Source organism: Heloderma suspectum, chromosome 1 (genome assembly GCF_057233095.1).
Source record: "Heloderma suspectum isolate Gila_16-S chromosome 1, 16-S_ref, whole genome shotgun sequence".
In the NCBI taxonomy this organism is placed as follows: Eukaryota; Metazoa; Chordata; class Lepidosauria; order Squamata; family Helodermatidae; genus Heloderma; species Heloderma suspectum.
This window is the reverse complement of record NC_139458.1, coordinates 384,605,046-384,626,733: the sequence shown is the minus strand read 5'-3', so window position 1 is coordinate 384,626,733 and position 21,688 is coordinate 384,605,046. Positions and strand designations below refer to the sequence as shown.

The following is a 21,688-nucleotide window of genomic DNA, read 5'->3' as shown; positions in this document are numbered from 1 at the left end:
CCACCGCGAACGTCCTTCGAGGACAGGTAAGTGACTTTCGTCCACCCCTAGTCGTGACTACCTTTCCCCCACCAAGCTGGGTACTTTACCGACCTCCGAAGGATGGAAGAATGAGTCAACCTGAGCCGGCTACCTGGGACCCAGCTTCTGCTGGGATCGAACTCAGGTCGTGGGGAAAGTTTCAGTTGCAATACTGCCACCTACCACTCTGCGCCACACGAGGCTCCAAAGGGCCACCTAAATGTGTAGTTCATGCAATATGCTACTGTCCCTCATTATACATTTTCTGATTTTGGAGAACATTTGCAAACTCTCAGGCTCAATGGCTGACCCCCTGGCTCTCAGTGAGCCCTGCTGTGCTTCATCCAAACTGACAGAGGAACAGAATTCCCTTCTCTCCAAGCTTTTGTTGTGTATTGCATTACCGACTGGGACATAAATTATGTGGCAAAAGGTTTCTACTTGCCTGGGATTCTGTTAAAATATATTTTGTTTTATTTCTGGCAGAGTCAGATGAGTGAGCACATAATTTAATGGAAGGAAGGATCATACCAGGCAAAGTCGGGCTTAAAGGGAAAAAGAGCCTCACTGAATTTCTTGGAGTTCAAGTTTACCCTACTCCTTCTGTTTCAGAGCATGAAGAAAAGAAAGCCCTGAGCCACAGGAGGCAAAAAGCCAAAAGCTACATAGGAATAAAGATATTCCAGAGAAAGGAAAATGCACAGAAATTCATTTGACTCTGGCTAGCTTAAAATGCTGCTCCCTTCCTTCTCCAGACTCCCTCATGCTTTCAGATACTTTTTGTGAATTTGAAAGCTTTGCATGGATTTACCTGCAATGGGAAAATTCCCCATTTATCTACAGGATGAATTGCAACACCTTGACTCTCCAGGGATCAAAGAGAAAAAAATTATCTGACAAAAAGCATAATTTGGTCCGGGGTGGGTTTGTGTGGGTGTGTCCATTAAGATATGGCCCTTACTCAGGAAACTTAGACCAGAAAAGCAGTGACTGCAGCTTTTGCCTGGATTCTGACCCCTGTACTGAATGCCATATTCCTGTCATAAACAACCTTTGACACTGGGGCAGCATAATTCTGACTGAAGTGCAAAATGGAAAACACCATGGAGAGATTCACACACAGCTCCTGGATAGTGTTAGTGGAATGTGGCAAATTCACTGGAGACTGCTATCCATGCTCAACTCTGGGCCTATTCAGCTCTCCTTGGATAATAACCCATGAACTCAGTCCAGCTCCTGACTTGTTTAAACATCCAAGGGGTGAACCAGGTTGAACCCGACTGAAAACTACTCAAAAACCTCCAGCAAGCTCTTAACCTACCACTCTTTCAACCCAGGATAATCTATTACAAAAATGATAGCTAGATTTATTTATTTATATTATTTTACCCCAGTTCTCCTACGCTTGAGGTGATTAACAAATCGATAAAATGCCAGGACAACAAAAAGTTTCAGGGCAACAAAGAGAAAGGGCCTGATCCTTCCCGCCACTAGTTATCCCTCACAGTTCTTATGGGCATGGATGAGGACACAGCTGTGAAAGACCAAAGATGGAGAAAGGGTAGATTAAACCCCATGGAATCCCTTATCCATGTAGTCAGGTTTATTATATCATAAATAACCCCTTGAGGCAATCCTGTGCAATGAATAAGAGTCTGTACAATGCTGCTTCCACTGGACCCCAGGGAAAGGCCACAGCTCAGCGGCAGAGTACATGCTTTGCCTGCAGAAGCTCAATCCCAGCATCTCTAGGTAGGGCTGGAAATAATCCCTGTCTGAAACCACAGAGAGCCATTGCGAGTCATACTCACAATACTGAGCTAGATGGATCAATGTGACGCACTATAAGGCAACTTGATATGTTCCTATATTTACTTAGACCCTCTGTGAAAGGACCCGAAAGATAATAGGAAGTCATATTAAAACGAACGTGCATTATCTTTTACAAACTCTAAACGCTTCTAAGAATAAGAAATCTATCAGCTGCTTCCTGAGAATACTTAGTCCAGCCTTCCCCAACCTGGTGCCCTCCAGATGTGTTGGGCCACAACTCCCATCATTGCCAGTAGCTATGGTGGTTGGGAATGATGGGGGTTGCAGTCTAACACATCTGGAGGCCACCAGGTTGGGGAAAAGATGACTTTTGTCAGGTTGCTGGAGAAAGGGAATGCCAAGACTGGGAAGCTGTCATCAACTTACTGCCGAATTTCTTTCACAGGGTAGCCTGAAGGCCAAAACAGATGTTACTTTATATTCATTACCAGCAGCTGTGTCTTTTTTCATTTACTGTAAAATAGGTGCAAGGGCCCCAATCTTGATTTAAAAGCCTCCTTACCACTATGTGAAAGTCAAAATGTAGTGTGGCTTGTTAACTACCCTGAACAACCCAACAACAAACCATGGGTTCTCAAGGTGGCTTGTTTGAGAAAATAAGCCACGCTGCATGGTTAACAAGCCACCCTGTGGAAAATGTCCTGGGTTCAGACAACCCATGGTTCAACAAACAACCCTCAGTTCAACAAAAACCTACACTCAACCACTGAGTGTGGTGTGAATCCAGCTGATATAGGATTGCCACCTAGCATTTTTTTTTTAATTCAGCCTCAGTGCTTGTCAATGGGCATATTTTAAACAAGTAAGCATAAGTATATGATCAGTAGCTGTTTTATTCTCCTCCCACCAAAGAGGTAGCAATTTTGAATCAATGGGAGCCCTTGAGATGATCAAGGCATTCAAAAATAAGCATGAACCTTCCACAAAAATTAAAGAGGACCAGCAGAGAAACCATGGGCTAGATATAATGAGCTCAACCACTATACACTTTATCACCTCTGAAGAAAAGGTAACAGCAGCTGGACAAAATTAGCCAATGTTAGAGAAGATATGTTTCTTGTTTTAGTATTCAGTGACAGAAACAAGAAGTCCAACCTTAGAATGCCATGAACATGTCATTTTATGGCAATTTAATAGCTTGCATGTGCCTTCATCTTAATAAAGAGGGAACAGATCTTGGGAAAACAACATTATTTACCTCTGAAGTACTTTTAAACCTCGTGATCTGACTTAGATTCAATTCACAGGTAGGTTGAATGGGCCTTGCTGACAGCAATTAGGAAAGTGCCAAACAAACACGAGCCGAAAGGAACCCTTTGGCCTCTCTTGGGCTTATAGATTCAGATTAGCAGTCAGCAACTAGGCCTTGCCTTTATTAATAGAGATTACAGGAAGCCTGCCAAATTCCCACAGGTGATTTAGCTCAGTGGCAGAGCACAAACTTGGCAAACAAAACATTCCAGGCTCAATCGCTGGCATCTCCAGGTACAGCTGGGAAAGACCCCTGCCCCAAACCCTGGGCAGTCATTCCAAGTCAGCATGCATAGTACTGAGCTAGGTGGACATGTAGTCTGATTTCAGCAGCTTTCTATGTCCCTCTTACTTGCTCGTGGCAATTCATAAACACTGATGACTTCTGAGCACCCAGGAGCTTTGTAGCACTGTTTGGGGCTTGCATAAGACACTGCTAGTCTCCCCTCTCCTTTTCAACCTTCCGCTATTCTGTTATATAGTGGTGCTAAGGAGTTCAGCCCTGAACCTGAGCACATTATTGTTATACAGTGGGAGTGCAGGAGAGATCAATCTGGGGAGGATAAACTGCATGGCATACATTCCCCATCACAGCCCTAATGCTCACCTCCAGGATGCAGACTATCTTTTAAAAACATCAGAAGAGCCCTGCTGGATCAGACCAAGGGTCCATCTAGTCCAGCATTCTGTTCACACAGTGGCCAAACAGCTCTCCATGGGAAACCCACAAACAGGACATGAATACAGCAGCACCCTCCACCTACGTTCCCCGGAAACTAGTGTACATAGGCATACCGCCTCTGATACTGGAAGTAGCACAGAGACACCAGGACTAGTAGCTATTGATGGCCTTCTCCTCTAGGAATTTGTCCAATCCCCTTTTAAAGCCATCCAAATTGGTGGCCATCACTACGTCTTATGGTAGCAAATTCCATAGTTTTGACTATACACTGTGTGAAGAAGTACTTCCATTTATCTGTCCTGAATCTCCCACCAATCATGGGGATGCCCTGGGTTCTAATATTATGAGAGAGGGAGAAAAATGTCTCCCTATCCATATTCTCCACATCATACATAATTTTGAAAGCATTAGGTTGGAGTCACACAATGCATCTGGCAGCTTGTCTTTATCATTGGTTGCTACAGATGCAGTCTCTATATTGAAATCATTTTCATCTTGTGTTGTCCATCAACTTTGCTAGTTGGTGGTTTGCCTGAGCCAGACTGCAGAAAGGTCTTCTCTGTTTGGAAAAACTGGAGGCTTCCCTTCTTTTAGTTCCTTTTGTTTAATATCCTTACATTTCTGGCTACCTGATTTAGGTACACATTGTGTGTGTGTGCACGCGTGTGGACATGCATGTGCATGCACACTAGACATTTACTCACATATATTTTTGGCCTCTAAGTCCTACCAGCAGCACTAGGTCCTGCTGTCCCTGGGATCGATGTTCTTAATTATTATGGTGTTTTGTCCCTCAACCAGTTGCCCCTCTCTCTTAGGGAGGTCATGTGTCCAACTTTACAGAAGATAGTCCTGTATTTGAAGGATTGTCAAAGAACAGTCCCATTTGAAGATGTCCTCTAATTGATAGGCTATCCACTCCAAGTCTAGTTTAAAGATAAAGAACCATAAAATGGAGAGCAAGGGCCTTGAAGTTGCCCGTCAACAGTTAGCACCTCAACAGCAGATTGAGCAGGCATACAGTTTATCTGGTCCCTATAGTGAAAAAACTGACAGAAACAAAGCTATCTAGACCACTGAGTAACACTGATCCCCTAGAAGTCAACTGAGATGTAATTTTCTCAGACTTCCCTAGCAATATTTCCATTCCATTCTCTGGTGATGTTTCCAGGAACTGCAAAGGGTTCCTTACAGATGTTTTAACTGAGTTCTTTCTTGGTATTATGGGAAGAATCACCAGAACAGCTCAAATAAAGACCCATAATCCAGGAAGTTTCAGTCATGTCCCCACAGAATTGCAATAAGCCCTCTCCTGCTCACACAGTTTTTGGAATTCTTTAATCAGCCATCTATGCAATCCTGTTTCCAACACACATATAAGTTCCCACGCAGCATGCTGACATCAATGAAGCACAATGGGGGAAATATGTGCTATTGATTTTTAAATATGCATATACACATCACTCTGTCCATATTATCCCAGTCCTATGGCTAGTGATGGCCACCAATTTGGATGACTTTAAAAGGGGACTGGACAAATTCGTGGAGGACAAGGCTATCAATGGCTACTAGTCCTGATAGCTATATGCCTCCTCCAATGTCAGAATCAGTATGCCTCAGTATACCAGTTGCTGGGGAACATGGGCAGGAGGGTGCTGTTGCACCCATATCCTGCTTGTGGGTTTCCCATGGGCAGCTGGGTAACCAATGTGTTAACAGAATGCTGGACTAGGTGGACCCTTGGTCTGATCCAGCAGGGCTCTTATGTTCTTATGTGTACCCTGATCACAAAACACTGAATGTGATTTGGATCACTTAACTTTGCAACATCCAGCATGCATGGAGGGGTGGGAGCACTACGACCTTTAAAAACTATTGGGTCACATGACTGTTCCAGAGCACATGCACATCACAACAAACTCTGTGGCTTCCTTTTTTCTTTTGGGGGGGAAACCTTATTTTCCCAATGAGCTTCATTTCATCCTGCTGTACCCAATCATTTTAAGAGAATAGCTAGAGCTAAGAAAAGTTCAGAAGTTTCAAAAGGCGGGGGGGGCAGGGGAGAGACATGGGAGAAAACTAAGAAGTCTTGCTCTGGCTCCCGTACACATCTCAACATTCTTTTAGAATCAATGGTGTCCTAGATCTGTACAGAAATAGCAGTGACTCAGTCACGCTCTGACCAGAGCCTGAAATAGAGAGAAAAGAGAGAGATGGGCAAGAAATCAGGGACCAACCAAGAAGGGAAGAAGCAGGTCAGGCAACAGTGGGGATGTGGGGATGGCAGCACAAATAAATCCACAAGAGTTACTAGCCAACCTTTTACTTCTAAGAGGGGCTGGCAGAAGAAAGATGAAGCAATCTGCAATTCCTCCAACAGCCTGTTGGGTTTCTATGCTGGATGTGCAGGAAGGGACTTTCTCTTCCCCATGCCCAGCATAGAAACCCAGCAGGCTGGCAAAGGAGGGATGGTGCATACTGCCCCCACCCCCACCCCAGCAGCCTGCTCACACACTTGCAGCTACTGGAAAATGTGCAGCTATGATCACAGAGATGATAGTTGCAATTCCTTGTCACCTATGGGGACCAGGTAGGTGGTTAAATACAAGGCTGGGGTACAGTGATACCATGGTAGTTTGCACAAAAAAGTACAGTAGGCTTAAAGAAGACGTTTAAAGAAGGGGGAGATTGGAGTGGCTGAATTAACAGGAGCGGAAGAGAACAGAATAGCTGCCCCAGAAATTGCATGGAGTTTATAACTACCACAGGGAGAAGAGACAAGTCAAAATAACGCAAAATATTCCTGAAGGTTTCTGGCTGGGTAGAAGGCTCCCAGATCTACAAGATACGTAGATGCAAAAGCATAACACACAAGAAGCAGGGTGGACTGAGAAGGATGCCACAAAGAAGAAACCATAGGGGAGAAGACCCTGTCCATTCCACTGAAAAATCCAGAACAACATCACAACAGTCTGACCAAAGGTGTTAATCTATTGCTGAAGTGTGGTGCACCACCTCTTGTGGTGCATCAGTGCAACAAAGACTAGCAATTACCGGCGCCAGAACATCTACCGTGTAAAAACACTGTAGACTCCCTGGCCATATGTGCCATACGCTAAATAAATAAATATTGCTGAAGTTTTCATGCATCAAATGTTACATTCTGTTATCTCTCTCCATAGCACAAACGTGAGGTATTCATTCCTCCATCAGATCAGAAAGCTACAAGCCTGTATTACACATTGCATTTTCAGAAAGTTTGGCAACTTTCCCAAGAGACTGGAGAACCAGCTGCACTGAGCTGTGCATCTAGCCTGGATCACATCATAGCATAACGAATCACCATCTTCAGATACTAGGAGAAGAAGGGCTCTGTGAACCAAGTTTGTACAGTAACTTTCCAGCTATCTATATTCACAGATAACATAGTTCCAGTGCACCATTACATCTATCTGTGTCCATGCCAACCCAATACATACTTATAGCCACAGCAATATTTATCAAGCCATTGTCTGACAAAGTATTTAGGATGTAATCTCATAACTCAGTTTAAAATGTTAACAGGCATGGAAATTTAGAGATTTGAGACAGAAAGAGTCTTCTATCATCACTTTTGTCTCCTTTTCTAGTAGCATAAGCTATAAAAGATTTCCACTTCTGCAGTGGCAAATGCTCCACAGCCTTGCGGAAAAAGATTAGTGTGAACAGGTAGTATGCTGACAGACATCTCCAAGTCTACGGCTGCTGAAAAAAGTGCAACCATTATCACAGAAATGGTTCTTGGCTCCTTGCATGTATTGAATGGCATTTGCACATAGGGTATATTAGACCCTCAGTCTAGAACTACTCACCAGAATATATGCCACGAAGTGTGTGTGTGTGGGGCGGGGAGAAATGGCAGGAAGAGAGGTGAATAAAACTTCAGCACACTTATAGAGCTGGACAGCATTCCTGAAAGATCATCATGCACAAAATACTACAGCTGATCAGGGACAGAGCAAAATTTATGTTCAGTTAATGGAGAAGTAGCATTTGGAATCAAAATGATCAGTAGCAAGGGAGTATATTTTTCCCCACCTTTTCAATACATGCCTAAGCTAAGATTGTAAATTCATTAGTGGTTTTACATATGAAATTATGGAATGGAAGCCCTTCCAGATAAATTGAGCACAAGGGTCCAATTTTATGGGTGTGATGCTTGACAACCCAGAAAAATGCCTTGCTCCCACTTCTCATTCACCTTTTCTTTACACTGGGAACTCTATTTTCAACTTACAATGAAAATGTGGTCCAACCAATTAAATCCAAGCTCATTTTACTGGTATTATCAGGTTGCTACAAAAATGTTTTGCTTCTCTACCAGCAGATAAAAGTGATCCTTTTAAATGTTTCCACCAAAAGCTTACTCACAGGCTAAGAGTTTCCAGTTCATGATCTTTGGACACTATTTAAGCTTTAGTCAAACACATGCTTAATAAACCTGGAGGAGAAACAACTTATTTTCCTCTCCCTCTTGGTTCTGCTGCAAAGCTCTGGCAGCAGATTTTTCTCCAAGGAAGGGCAGCCAGAACAGAGTTGAAGCAATATACACAGTATTTGAAAAACTGCCTCTATCAGGGATTCAGAGGTTTATTTTTTTAATTAACTGAAAATGATAACACAAGAACATTTCCAGCTTCATCAACTGCTGGAAAAATTCTGCTCCAAGAGCTGAAATTACAGTGCTTTCAGCAGATTTCAAAATAAACACAGCCATACGATCATGCTGCATAGTAGCCAGATCTAGGTAAAGTTACCAGCCACAGAGCTATACACACTTCGACACACCCACTGAATTTTGCTACATGGCACCCACATTGTATATTTGTGAAGCCACAAAATGCCAGGTTCAAGCCATGCATCTGACACCAATGAGAAAACCATCAAACAGGGAGGGTTTCTTCCAGCCTGTCCTTAGCCCACCTTCCTCTGCATGGATATTGCATTAGGCACAAATAATTAAGAGCACATAAGATCGTTCAGTGATTGGACAACCTTTCAACCACCTACACCCCTCAAGTCTGCCAAAGACTAAATGCGAGAGCCCAGAGGGGAAGGCCAGGAAGCGAGAAAATGATTCATGATTAATGGTTCTGGCATGAATTTCATTTCCTATAAGCTCCCCTTTACAAGTCAGCAGTTCTGCTATAGCCACCTTAAATAATAATAAACAGGCCATCAAGACACGATGGTAAGTCTGAGCTAAAAAACTGCTCCTACCAATAAGGGATCAAAGATGTGAACTTCTTCTGGAGCTGTTAACTGAGCTGTCCTAAATGCACCATCGGAATCCAAAGAGGGTGAGTTAGGGCAGGGTGGCAAAGACAACTGGAGATGAGCAAGGACAAACGGCATCCATCTCACTCTTCCTCTGGAACAGATGCTGCCTGCATTTGGAATGCTGGAAAACACAAGGTGTTGAGGTGAAGTCCAGAATATGACGATTCGCTTCTTCCTCAAGGTCAAACAGATCATCATATTTAATGGAAACAAGCAATTCCATCCTTCCCCAATTAGGTGGTCTAGCATGTGCAGCAATCCTTAGCACCCACTATGCTCTGCCTCTCTAAAGCAAACATGGCTATTGCCCACCAATGACATGCACATCTGTCAAGACAGCTGTTCACAGAAGCGAGAACATGCATCAGAGCCATGGCAGCATTCAGATTTAAAAGAATACTAACAAACATGTAATAAATAAATAATCAGAACGTAACATGTATTTTCTCCTTGTTTGGACTCCAGATCGATTTCTACTATAGTCACGTTAATAGAGATTAACATGAAGTCTTCTTTTCCCAAATTGAAATTAACCTACAAGGCAAAGGGCTGATTTGGATAATTTAGCATTATATGAGAACGAGCCTAGATGACTACTGGTTTGGGACCGATGTAGCCCTGGCAGCTTCCACGGACTCTCCATGGGAGCTTTCTCAGATAGCTTTTTAAAAGGTTGAAAAACCTTTTCATCTCCCCCCTAGAAATGAAAGGGGGGCAAGGCAAATAGCTCTGGGTTTTTGCCTAGCATAAGGTAACCCCCACACGACAGTGGAGGAGCTGGATCACAGGGTTTCCCCCAGGTCTGTACCAACGCGAAAAGCTGTAATGAGACTCCTATTTTATAGGAGAAAACAGAGCTGGCGTGTTCCCTAACAATATATCCTGCAAGAAAAATCAGCAACCAATGAGAGACGATTTAAGAACTTTGAACAGTATTTGAGATCATCTGAGGACCTGTAAGATTTATTGGAGAAAACTATGGCTGAACCGAGGAGGCGAAAAGGGCTTGCTTCAACACCTCCCACAACTCCTGTGTCAAAGTTGCCGAAAACATGAGATTTAGCAGAATTATTTACGATGATGAAAACCCTATCTTCGCAATTTTTGGGACTAGTTCAAAGGCTGGACTTAATTCAAAATTCCATCACTGATATGCAGAGAGCCGTGGATTTAATTAATGCATCACAAAAAAAGGGAATCCAAAATTAATGAGCTTGAAGACCAAGTGGCAAGAAATGAAACTACGACACAAGTTATTTGTAAAAATATATCTGACAGAATCTCTCAATTGGAGGCCTATACAAAGAGAGCCAACGCACATATAGTGGGGATTAAAAGCTTGTCTAATGATGTGAAATTGTCTACTTTTGCGGATAAACTTTTGCATGAGATACTTTCTATATCCTCTGATTGTTCTCTTGATATTGAGCAGGCATTTTGTGTGCCAAATCCTAAAGGGAATGATTATACAATTGTAGTTCAATTTGCAAAAGTCTCCACAAAGTGTTATATCCTGAATTTGGCAAAACAAGCTGGAAGCCTTTCCTGGAAACAGGATAAAATTATGCTGTTCCCAGATTGCATCAAAGAAGTGGCGAATAAAAGGAGGCAATTTATCAAAGCAAAGAATGTGGCAAAACAAATGAACTTACAATATTACTTAAAATATCCTGCTACGCTTTGCATTGTGTCTGAAGACCAGATGAAGAAGTTTACGAATCATGAAATGGCGGAGGCTTGGTTGAATGTTAAAATGCGTGAGAACTCTGTCATAATTCCATGAAATGGAATTTCTAAAGAACTACTGTTAACTGCTTGTCTGTAGTTTTCATGATCTAGGCTAACTCCAAAGAAATGACTTTATATATATTTGTTTACCTTTATGTATTCTTTAATTATTTTTCTCTCTTTCTCTTTATGTACCTTCTTCTATTTTATATTTTAAAATAGACAAAATATCTAGTATAAAATATTATTGACTGTTGCAGATTTATCTTAAGTTTTATTATTATACAATACTATACTCTCTTTTTGATTACTATTATTATTACTACTACTGCTGCTGCTGCTAATATTCAGGCTTTGGGGAATGAAGTGTAGAACTGTTGCGTTGATATAAAAGATTGTTTTACTAAATTGTAAGATTGTATAATAGATATAGCTTTTAAAAATAGAATACCATTGGAGGTTGGGGGATGTTAGAGTTTATTTTTCTTTTTTCCTTTCTTTCTTCTCTTTCTGTTATTATGGTGTCCTAACTAAAATATTGTATGGATGAGAACTGAAATACTGAGTAGGTTGTTGGTAATTTTGATAGTGTTTATAAAGATAAAATAAATAAAAATATATTTTTAAAAAAGAGAGAATGAGCCTAGACAGGCCTCAGGCTAGCACGTCCATCACACACACACACACACACACACACACGACTGCAAGGAGGAATTTCGCTCCCGTTTTAGATTAACTACAGGTTACTGTGGTCTCTGAACCCAACAAACTATGATTAATCATAACTATGGCTTGTTGAAAAAAGCCAACTTCAAACCACTTTAAGAAGCTGGTTTGTTTCAATAAATTATAATTAAGATTAACCATAGTTTAGGATTTGGACACAACAGTAGTTGGTGGTTAATTGGAAGCAGAAGCTTCCAATCTCTTCCTCATGGCTGCGCCAGAAGAGGAGAGGAATGGGGAGCATGTGAGTCTGAGACCAGGTTCACACAATCACAGAGGGAAAATAAGCCACCAAGACTTATCCAATGGCTCACTACAGCTCATCCGCATAATTCTAAACTGTGGCTGTGTCCACAGGGCAACTCACACACACTCCAGACACACCTAACTATTGCATTGAATAGGAAATGGGAAGAGAATAGAAATTACAGTTACTGATTAGACTGCGCCATCTGTATCTTTTCTGCTGAGCTGCTTGGACTAGCAGCAATCAGCAAAGACACAGTCGTAGAATTCTTTTAATCCCTTCACTGGTTCAATATTTTCCCCAGATTAATGTCTGACATGCTACAGGGTAATTCATTGTGGGAATTTTGAATACTTTAAGAAGTATGTTTCCAGGAAGGAGGAGGATGCTGGATTATGGCAGTATAGGAAAAGAGTGTTCCCCCCACCACCATCACCACCCTTCATATTTATTACCAAGATTATTTGTTAAGTAAAAAAGATATTTAAAAGCAATCTTCTTAATCTTTTTGTCAGCATATGCAAATAAACGGTTGACACATGCCAAATTTTATGTGTTTGATCAGGAAGTAGTTAGCACACAGGCAATACAAACTCCCATTTGCAGTCTTAAAATATTCTTTGTGCAAGATTACGGCTGGTGATCCAATCCTATAAAGACAGACAGAGCAAATAAAACTTGTTTCAAGATGATACCACGCTATTTTAAAAATAAGCATCTGGCTTGAGGTTCTTAACCTTGTGAATTCCTGAGGGCTGGTGAAACCAGTTACGGAGCAAAGCGCACTTCCAGCTCCTACACAACATTATGAAAAACAGAGTAGGACCAAGAATATGGAAATTCGCCATCCCTGTATGATCCAAGCGCACTGTGGTAACTCTACAATCTTTGTGCCACATCAGCACATAGAGCTGCATTCTCAGTGGCTGCTCCATAACTTGGTAATATAGGCAAGTAATGGAAATTCAACAAGCGTTCCCATGTTCAGAAGTCCCGCAAGACTTTTTTTTTTTTTTAATGGCCTATTTTAAACGTCAGAGGTTAACCTGATGAGGGCAGAACTATGTAGAATAATGCTATGCATGTCTAACTCAGAACAAAGTCCCAGGTAAGCGTGAATAGGATTGCAGCCGTTATGTATAACTTTTAGAGCTGTGCGCAAAGGGCCTCTCAACATTCTCCAGGCTATTTGTAGGCAGAGAAATTGGGTGGACAATTCCACCGAATTTCTCCTAGGGGAGGAGAAAGTCTTCAAGTTTCTCACAGACAGGGCTCGCTATTGGCACAGGATCTTTCTTTTTTCCTAAAGGTTTTTGGTTTGTTGTACTGCTTCTGTAGGTGGCAACAGCATCAACTGTGTTGAGGCTTCCACCTTTTTGAGGCAGAATTTTGAATTTCTTTTGGTGGTCTTTTTGAACTTCCCTAATTGCTGAGGTGGCTGAGGGTGCTGTGTGTGTTTTCTCTCTATTACACATCTTCCCATTGTTCTGCAGCCTCCCAGGCCACCTGCACTTTCCGAACTGAAAAAGCCCTATGGGAGGAATGGCCTCATGATGTCTTCCTCATGATGGCTTTAACTGAAGTGCAGGAAGCCAAGAAGGCTACAGGCTGCCAAAGAGATTACTGTACAATGACAGACAGGACACTCATGCACACCTCATAAGTAAGGTAAGCACAAGAACCCTAAACCCAACCCATGAGAATTTCTCCAAAATTTCTCCTCCTCTGAATTTATTTTCGAAAGCAATTTATTTTCTATCAAATTGAATGAGAATGGGTCAAAAAATGTGGGAGAAATGTTCAGCACAGCACTAATTTCAAGATGAAGCTGGACAGCCATCTGTCAGGGATGCTCTGACTTGGATTCCTGCATTGTGCAGGGGGTTGGACTCGATGGTCTTGTAGGCCCCTTCCAACCCTATGCTTCTATGAGTCTATGATTCTATAATATCTTTATCTAGCAAGGCATTTCCTTCACTGTAACTGTACGCATTTGCTATATTGTAACTCGTTTAGTCTCAAGGACAGTGGAAAATGAAGTTGCAATAATGTTTTAATAAAATATTTTCTAGGAGTTTAGAGTCATCATCAGGGCTGGCGTCAAAGGTACGCATGGCTGGGTACCTGCCGAAGGCCCACACTCCAGCAGGAGCCCACAAACAAGAGCCCCCTGGAGTTGCTCCTCCTCTTCATCATTGCAGCCTGCTTATTCACCTGCCACTTGCCCTGGCCCAGACAGTGGTGGTGGTGAGGAGGAATAGATGCCACTGCCTGTTTGCTCACTGACCCTCTACCTGCCAAGCAAGCAGGTGGTTAGCAATGATGAGAAACAGGATGAGGAGCAATAGCAGCAGCAGCTAGTGACAATGGTGGTGACAATTAAGACTCGCCGAGGGAGGGAGCCTACTAAGGTGTCTTACCCCAGGGTCCTCAAAAACCTACACTAGTCATCATGGATAGCTGACCAAAAAAGCCCCATCTCCATAGACAGAAAACTAACATATGTGGGAGATGGCTATATGAGAACTCTTTTCACAGACACGTTAGCTTTCCATAAACAAGAAATCTGGATTCTGGGGAACGCTTAAAGATACAATCCTCAAACTGCATTCTAAAACTGCAGTAGGGTTGTACCACATGACATTCTGAACATGTCATTTGGCTTTAATTGAATGGAAGACACACACACACTTCAGAGGAAAGGTTGGTCTTCCCAGCAATGCAAAAGTTCATAGCACTTTCTGAAAAATAAACATGATCATGAGGCACGTATTATTAAAGGAGTTTAGCCAGGGATATGAGCCCTAAGGGAAGCCATTCAAACAACATCCGTTTCCAATACTGGCCACACAAAAATGGCAGACTTCTCCTGCATGAGTGTGCCCAAACCTTTCATTCATTTGAGATCCCCCAGCTGTTGAAGACCAGAGAGGAGGCCTTCTCAGTCATGGTGCACCAAATATGTCCTTTCAGCATCAGGCAAAACCATTTAAAAATTGGCCAGGCATTCCAGCATGTTTTATAGCTGGTTTTAGTGTTTTATAGCTTTGCTGGTTTTTATGATTTTGCTTCTGTGACGCTGGGGTTTTTTGTTTTATGATTTTATTGTATCTGGGTTTTTTTTTAATTATATGCCAGCTTGGTACTGAAAGGTGACTTATAAAATTTACTAGATAAATAAATATGATACTTTGGACTATCTCAACAAGACTACCCAGCAGCAACCTACTATTACTTTACCCCTGCAGACTCGTGGCCATATTGCAATCCTACAGAACAGCCCAAATGCAAAAAGGTACAATTTGTAACAATCCGATACTAGCTGCAATCCATTCCCCTGCCTGGAATACAGCCATTCCATGAACAGAAGCTTGCAGTCACTGCATTTGCTAAGCATACAACAGTATTAAAGAAATGGATTGTAATTATGTACACATACCATACTAACCAGCATGCAAGTGCAGAAAACAGGTGGTGGGGTGTACAAAGTAGGTCACTTTAAATGGGTCCTTATCAGGACATAACCTCAAGAAACATGTTGTTATGCATACCTTACAGTGGAAGACCAGTGAAACTCTAAGGCCACTATCAGAAAGAGGCACATTCACTCCAAGATTTCTGAGAGTTTGTGTCAGAGTTTGGGTCACATCGTCAAAAGAATGCAGCACACCACCAAGGAAAAAACTTGGCAGAGGCCAAGAAATTGTTTTTGAAGTCCCAAACTAAAACAAAAGTCAGTGTTATGCTTGTACTAAAACAGATAAAGAAAGGCTTTCCTTGGGATATTTCAACATCCGCTCATTCACAGATAGTAGTGAATACCTTAACAAAGTATTCCATCTTCATGGCATCTTTGGTTATCCAGTTATTGGTGTAGCCAATAAGAACCATAGATACCCAGCAGAATTGCTTCTTAAGGGAAGCATCAACATGACCACCCCCAGCCAGGTTTTTGATATGTCATCATGGGTTCAGCAGGCCATGAATCATTTCTCCCACACACCTTTCAATACAATTGCAAGAGACTATGCAGGCAATTAAGGAACTGGAAATCTTTATCCCACATTTTATGTCTTTTAAATATTTTTTTATCCCATCTGTCGATCTACATTCCATCAAGGCAGCTCACAATATTAGCAAAAACAATCATAGAATCAAAGAATAGTAAGGTTGGAAGGGGCCTACAAGGCCAACGAGTCCAACCCCCTGCTCAATGTAGGAATCCAAGTCAGAGCATCCCTGACAAATGGCTGTCCAGCCTCGTCTTGAAGGCCTCCAGTGTGGGAGAGCCCACCACCTCCACAGGTAATTGGTTCCATTGCCGTATTGCTCTTACAGTCAGGAAGTTTTTCCTGATGTTCAGCCGCATTCCCTGCACCTCCTCCTCCAAGTCATTAATAAAAATGTTGAAGAGCACTGGGCCCAGGACTGAGCCCTGCGGTACCCCACTCGTTACCTCTCCCCAATCTACAATATACCATCAAAAATAAATTAATAATAATGTGAGAACAGAACCAAAGCTTCACAATATAGTGTAGGGACATGAAAACAACCCAGCGGGAAGTTCTGTTGTGTGTACGCACAACAGAACCAAAGATTTTAACAGCCAGTCTAAATGCCAATAACAATGGGGTCAATTGGGCCTCCCAGGGATGGAAGTTCCAAAACCTGGGTGCCACTACAGAAAAGATCTCATCTTGCATCCCAGTCAATTGGACCGCTGATGCACTAACATTGCATCCTGTGATAAAGACCTATATTTCCCATGAAGGTACCAGAGCTGCCTCAGAATTATTCCAGGGACACTTTGTGGTTGTCAACAAGAAAGGGATGTTACCATTACTTCATATCCTCAGTAATCATACTCCTCCTAGATCAGAACTAGGGGTAATCCATTGCTGCCAAGAGAAAAATGTTGTCACATTTAGAACCTAAAAACTGTGTGCATTCTTATTCTTTACTGGAAGGGTCATCACAACAAACACCCAAGATGCTTCCATGCCAATGTGAACAAATCCATAAAAGGAGAAGTATTCCAGCTGGAGGAAGATAATAGAATCATGGAATAGTAGGGTTGGAAGGGGCCTATAAGACCATTGAGTCCAACCCCCTGCTTAATGCAGGAATCTAAGTCAAAGCATCCCTGACAGATGGCTGTCCAGCTTCATCTTCAATGCCTCCAGTGTGGGAGAGCCCACCACCTCCCCAGGTCATTGGTTCCATTGTCGTATTGCTCTCACAGTCAAGACATTTTTCCTGATGTTCAGCCAGAATCTGGCTTCCTGGAACTTTAGCCCATTATTCCGTGTCCTGCACTCTGGCATGATCGAGAAGAAATCCTGGCCTCCCTCTGTGTGACAACCTTTCAAGTACTTGAAGAGTGCTATCATATCTCCCCTCAGTCTTCTCTTCTCAAGGCTAAACATGCCCAGTTCTTTCAGTCTCTCCTCATAAGGCTTTGTTTCCAGATTCCCGATCATCTTCGTTGCCCTCCTCTGAACCCTCTCCACTTTGTCTGCATCCTTCTTAAAGTGTAGTGCCCAGAACTGGACACAGTACTCCAGATGAGGCCTAACCAGTGCTGAGTAGAGGGGAACTAGTACTTCACAGGATTTGGAAGCTATACTTCTATTAATGCAGCCCAAAATAGCATTTGCCTTTTTTGCAGCCACATCACAATGTTGGCTCATATTCAGCTTGTGATCGACAACAATTCCAAGATACTTCTCGCTTGTAGTATTGTTGAGACAAGTATCGCCCATCTTGTAACTGTGCATTTGGTTTCTTTTTCCTAAGTGCAGAACTTGGCATTTATCCCTATTAAATGTCATTCTGTTGTTTTCTGTCCAGCACTCCAGCCTATCAAGATCACTTTGAATTCTGTTTCTGTCTTCCAGGGTATTAGCTATCCCACCTAAGATGTCATTTCAAATTCCTTCTTATCTTGTTCATGCTGTGGATCAGGTGAAACACTGTGTTAAAGCACATTTCATTGCTTTATTGCCCTATAAGCCACAGTCTAACATACTTGCTAGTATTCCAAACCAGTATTCTCAGAACCTCTCAAGGCTGCTTCAGATCTTACTTTCTCTACTCTGTCTTTAAGGCACTGATATGGAATGATGGGGAAAAAAATCCTGATACAAGCACCTTCATAATGTCTACGAAGTCTGGGTAGATCTGAAAACATATACATTTTCTTACGCTTCGTATGCACAACTGTCAGATTGTGAGTTTACACCCTCGTATGAGCCTAAATAACACAGGCAGCACACAAAACATCTAGCTCAAAAACCTTCAATGAATTATAAATGCCAAGGATCTGAATGAGCAGATTTCATAACATGTTTTCATCAGCTTTTCTAAGAATTGGAAGCAACCAGCTCATATTGTCAGTAGTGAGTCAGTAAATCCTCTCCCAGCTTAATAAATTTAAAGTTACAGGGCTTAGGAAGGGGTGGAGGAAATCACTGCACACACCTACAATGGTCTAGCTGGATCTGCCCCAGAAACCTCAGATCTTACAGATAGGGTGCTGATGACCGATATTAAAAGTCTATAAATTGGATGCCATTTCCTGCTACCAACAGAGTAAGAACATAAGAGCCATGCTGGATCAGACCAAGGGTCCATCTAACCCAGCTGGTTCTGTGGCCAACCAGCTGTTGACAAGGAATCCACAAGCAGGGCATAAGTGCAAGAGCACCCTCCTGCCCATGTTCCCCAGCAACTGCAGCATCCCCCCACCCATGTTCCCCAATAATTATTATTTATTATAATTATTAATTAGATTTCTTAATCGCCCATCTGGCCAGTCACCCGGCCACTCTGGGCGATGTACATCAATACAAACAGTTTTAAAATAGTTATTAAATTGTTAATAACTCCAGTAACAATTCTCCAAGGTTGATTTCATCTGAATGGGTCCAATGAGTGCATGCCTCTAATGAGGATATTTTTAATGCAGATATGAATTCCAGTCCTCAGTGGGACCCACATGTATGTACATTTGTTTAAAGCTAGGGCTATTGATCATGAGTATTACTACACTTAGTGTAGGGAGTAAGCAGGAACACAGAAAGACGCTTGCCTAAACATTACAACATCAGTGAAAAAGCAAGGACCATAAATTTTAGCGTGTTCTTCTTCCAAATCCTCCATCTTCTACACTTGAACATATTTGGTACAGAGCTATGGGGTGGGACCACAGATGAGTGGAAGGTGTGCTTTGCATGTCTGAATCTCACATTTGAACCCGCTGTTAAGAAGTCTCACTCATCTGTGCTATTCTTCTTTTCTATATGCTAGAAATTATCTCAGGAGAATTCAAGGCTCACTCCTATCAGATTTGACAGTACCAGGCCAAATGGACCATTTGTTTAACAAGATGGTCCTTTATGCCCAGTCATGTTCCCCTTCAAATAAATATTTGTCAAAATGTTAATAAGCCATGCCAGTGTCCGACAGTAACAGTAGGATATATCTGTATTAGGACCAGCTAAAAGCCTATATGCTAGTAGCAAACTCATTCTTGAAGTGTTTATCCTTATGTAGCCAAAACAGCATAATCTACACACAATGAGGAGGTATTAAGAGACTTGGGGAAATCCCAAGGTTTGCAGAAGCCCCCCCCTAAAAAAAAAGGGGGAGGGAAGAAAGAAAGAACCCCAAAGAGGTGGGGTGGGGAAGAAAACAAAACAGCCCAATGAAGACATCAGTGGCCACATCACAAAAGTCTTGGGGGGGGGGTTTAAAATCAGAAAGGGGGAAATGCAGTAAACTGGAAGAAGGTGTTGCTGGCTGGCTAGAACTCTTCAACAGGAGCACTCCACACTGCAAGCTTGTCTGATCCTGACATTCTTCAGATTAGATGTTAAGCCAAAAAAACAGGAGGGGGGAGAGAAACCATGTTCTTGGGCATATGTTTATTTCTCTCTTCCCTCCCCCACCTCATCCATTTGTTGCTGCTGGCTTAATATTACGCCTGAAGAACAGTCCTGGGGAACTCTAAAGATTGCTCACTACCCTTGAGAGATTTCAACCGGTCCTATAAAAAGTATTACTATTAACCTAGTGATGTGGCCTGTAAACTAAAAGCAACCTCAGCTACCGGCAATTTGTACATGTTTTGGAACATCCACAAAAGTATGTTCCTCGGGTGCTTCTAAATGTGGCTTTTATCCTTCAATCGCCATGACTGAAATATGGACTTTAACCTGGGGGATGGAATGGGTGCACAATGCCTTTTCATTGGTAGCACTAGGAACCCTACATCTGAACACACAATCTATCCACAGATGCAGCGACTACACTGCCCACAACAGAACGGAACATATTGTTTCCATTGCTCATGTATAGCGCAGGTCTTTACCTCTCTGTAGTGCCTTTAAAAACTACATTAATGAACATCACAGTGATGAAACCCCACAAAGATATGCTAGAATTCTTAATGTTGTACAATGAAACTCAGATTGGCTTATACTAGTCAAGCCTTCATCCTTAAAGCATTCCACAGCATTAGCCTACTCATATACTCAAAATCATGAATGGATTGCCTTTTCCATGGTGCTGCCCGGATGAATCACTCTCTACTGCCAGTTTATCACCCTGGAAATTATTCACTTCACTGAGAGTTACCAACTTCCCTAACCATTTTACAGCGCATTACCACCAAGCGTTGCAGCACCGCCCCCTGTCCGACACACGCAAGAACTGCACCGAGGGACGCTGCCGCTTGGTTCCATTTTGCCTAGTCCAATTGCAGGCAACGATTAGTATGCAGAAATAATAACATATTCGGTTTCATTTAAGAGATTATCTGTTTCCCCAAGGGAATTTCCAACTACTTCCCCTACCCCCATGTTCACGGTGCTACATTTTAAAATAGACAACCCCTACTTTTTTTTTTATGCTCGAAGTGCAGTTCAGCGTCTAAAAATAAAATGACAAATCGCCTTAAGCAAAACTCCTTGAAGAAAGTTGTTTTTAGGCTACAATCCTATACCCATACCTGGGAGTAAGCCCCTTTGAACTCAGTGAGGTTTCTGAGTGGATATGCACAAGATCGCACTGGTACACTATTCAGAAATCTTCAGCACAAAAGGAAGGTATGTTTGCTTTTTTCCTTACCCACTTCTCCCTGCTCCCTAAACCAAGGCTTGGCTTGCTCGCTTGCTTGCTTTCCTTTTCTAGCTCCTGCTGCAAAGCGTTCACGTGGAAACGGGATCCTTTAAAAAATCAGGAAGGGCTACACATTCTCAAGAACATCTCCTTCCCATCTCGGTTCTCCCTTGTGTTTTTCCAGCTGCTCGCTTTAGGAGAAAATCAAAGCGGTCTGCAAAGACTACTAACAGAGAGAGAGAGAGAGAGAGAGAGAGAGAGAGCCCGAAAAGCCAGCAGCGCAGAAAGCAGGAGATGACTTTCGTTTGACTTACCAAGCGCACCCAGGGGTTTTTATCTCCCGACTTGCTTTTTCCAACAGCTGAGCTCAGTGCGCAGGAACGGCCATCCCATGTCAGCGAGCCAGCCGCGCGCCCCCCCAAGGCTGATCTCCACGAGGGATGTTAACGCCGAGCGAACAAGATCTGGGCGTTGGGAGGCGGGCGGTGCATGCGAGCAGCAGCAGCGTCGTGTTCTCCCCATAAAGATCAGGAACTGTCGTCCAGTGCCAGCCAGTGACCGGTTTACAAGCGCCGCAAGCTCGGCTGGACGGCCGGGCTTCGCCTTCGCCACTGTGCTACTTTCTTAAAGGGACAAGCCCCCACTGGACCCGCAGGAAAGGCAATGACCAGACCCAGCCGCTGGCGACGAAGGAGCAGGGTGTGCTCCTTGCTTAGGGTCATGTTGGGAACGGCGGCAGAATAGCCTCAGGGCAGGTGCTC

General features: G+C 42.7%; 1 protein-coding gene across 1 annotated transcript in view; it reads right to left on the bottom strand.

Annotated features, from left to right (window-relative positions):
• The window catches only part of DAAM2 (dishevelled associated activator of morphogenesis 2), a 260,005-nt gene extending 238,753 nt beyond the window's left edge, over nucleotides 1-21,252 (bottom strand). Inside the window, exons 1-2 of the mRNA XM_084828535.1 lie at nucleotides 20,937-21,252; nucleotides 9,047-9,227 (exon numbers count right to left, since the gene is read on the bottom strand). The gene's annotated coding sequence lies outside the window, so the exon portion shown is untranslated. The remainder of the gene's footprint in view (nucleotides 1-9,046; nucleotides 9,228-20,936) is intronic.
• Between the last annotated feature and the right edge of the window lie 436 nt (nucleotides 21,253-21,688).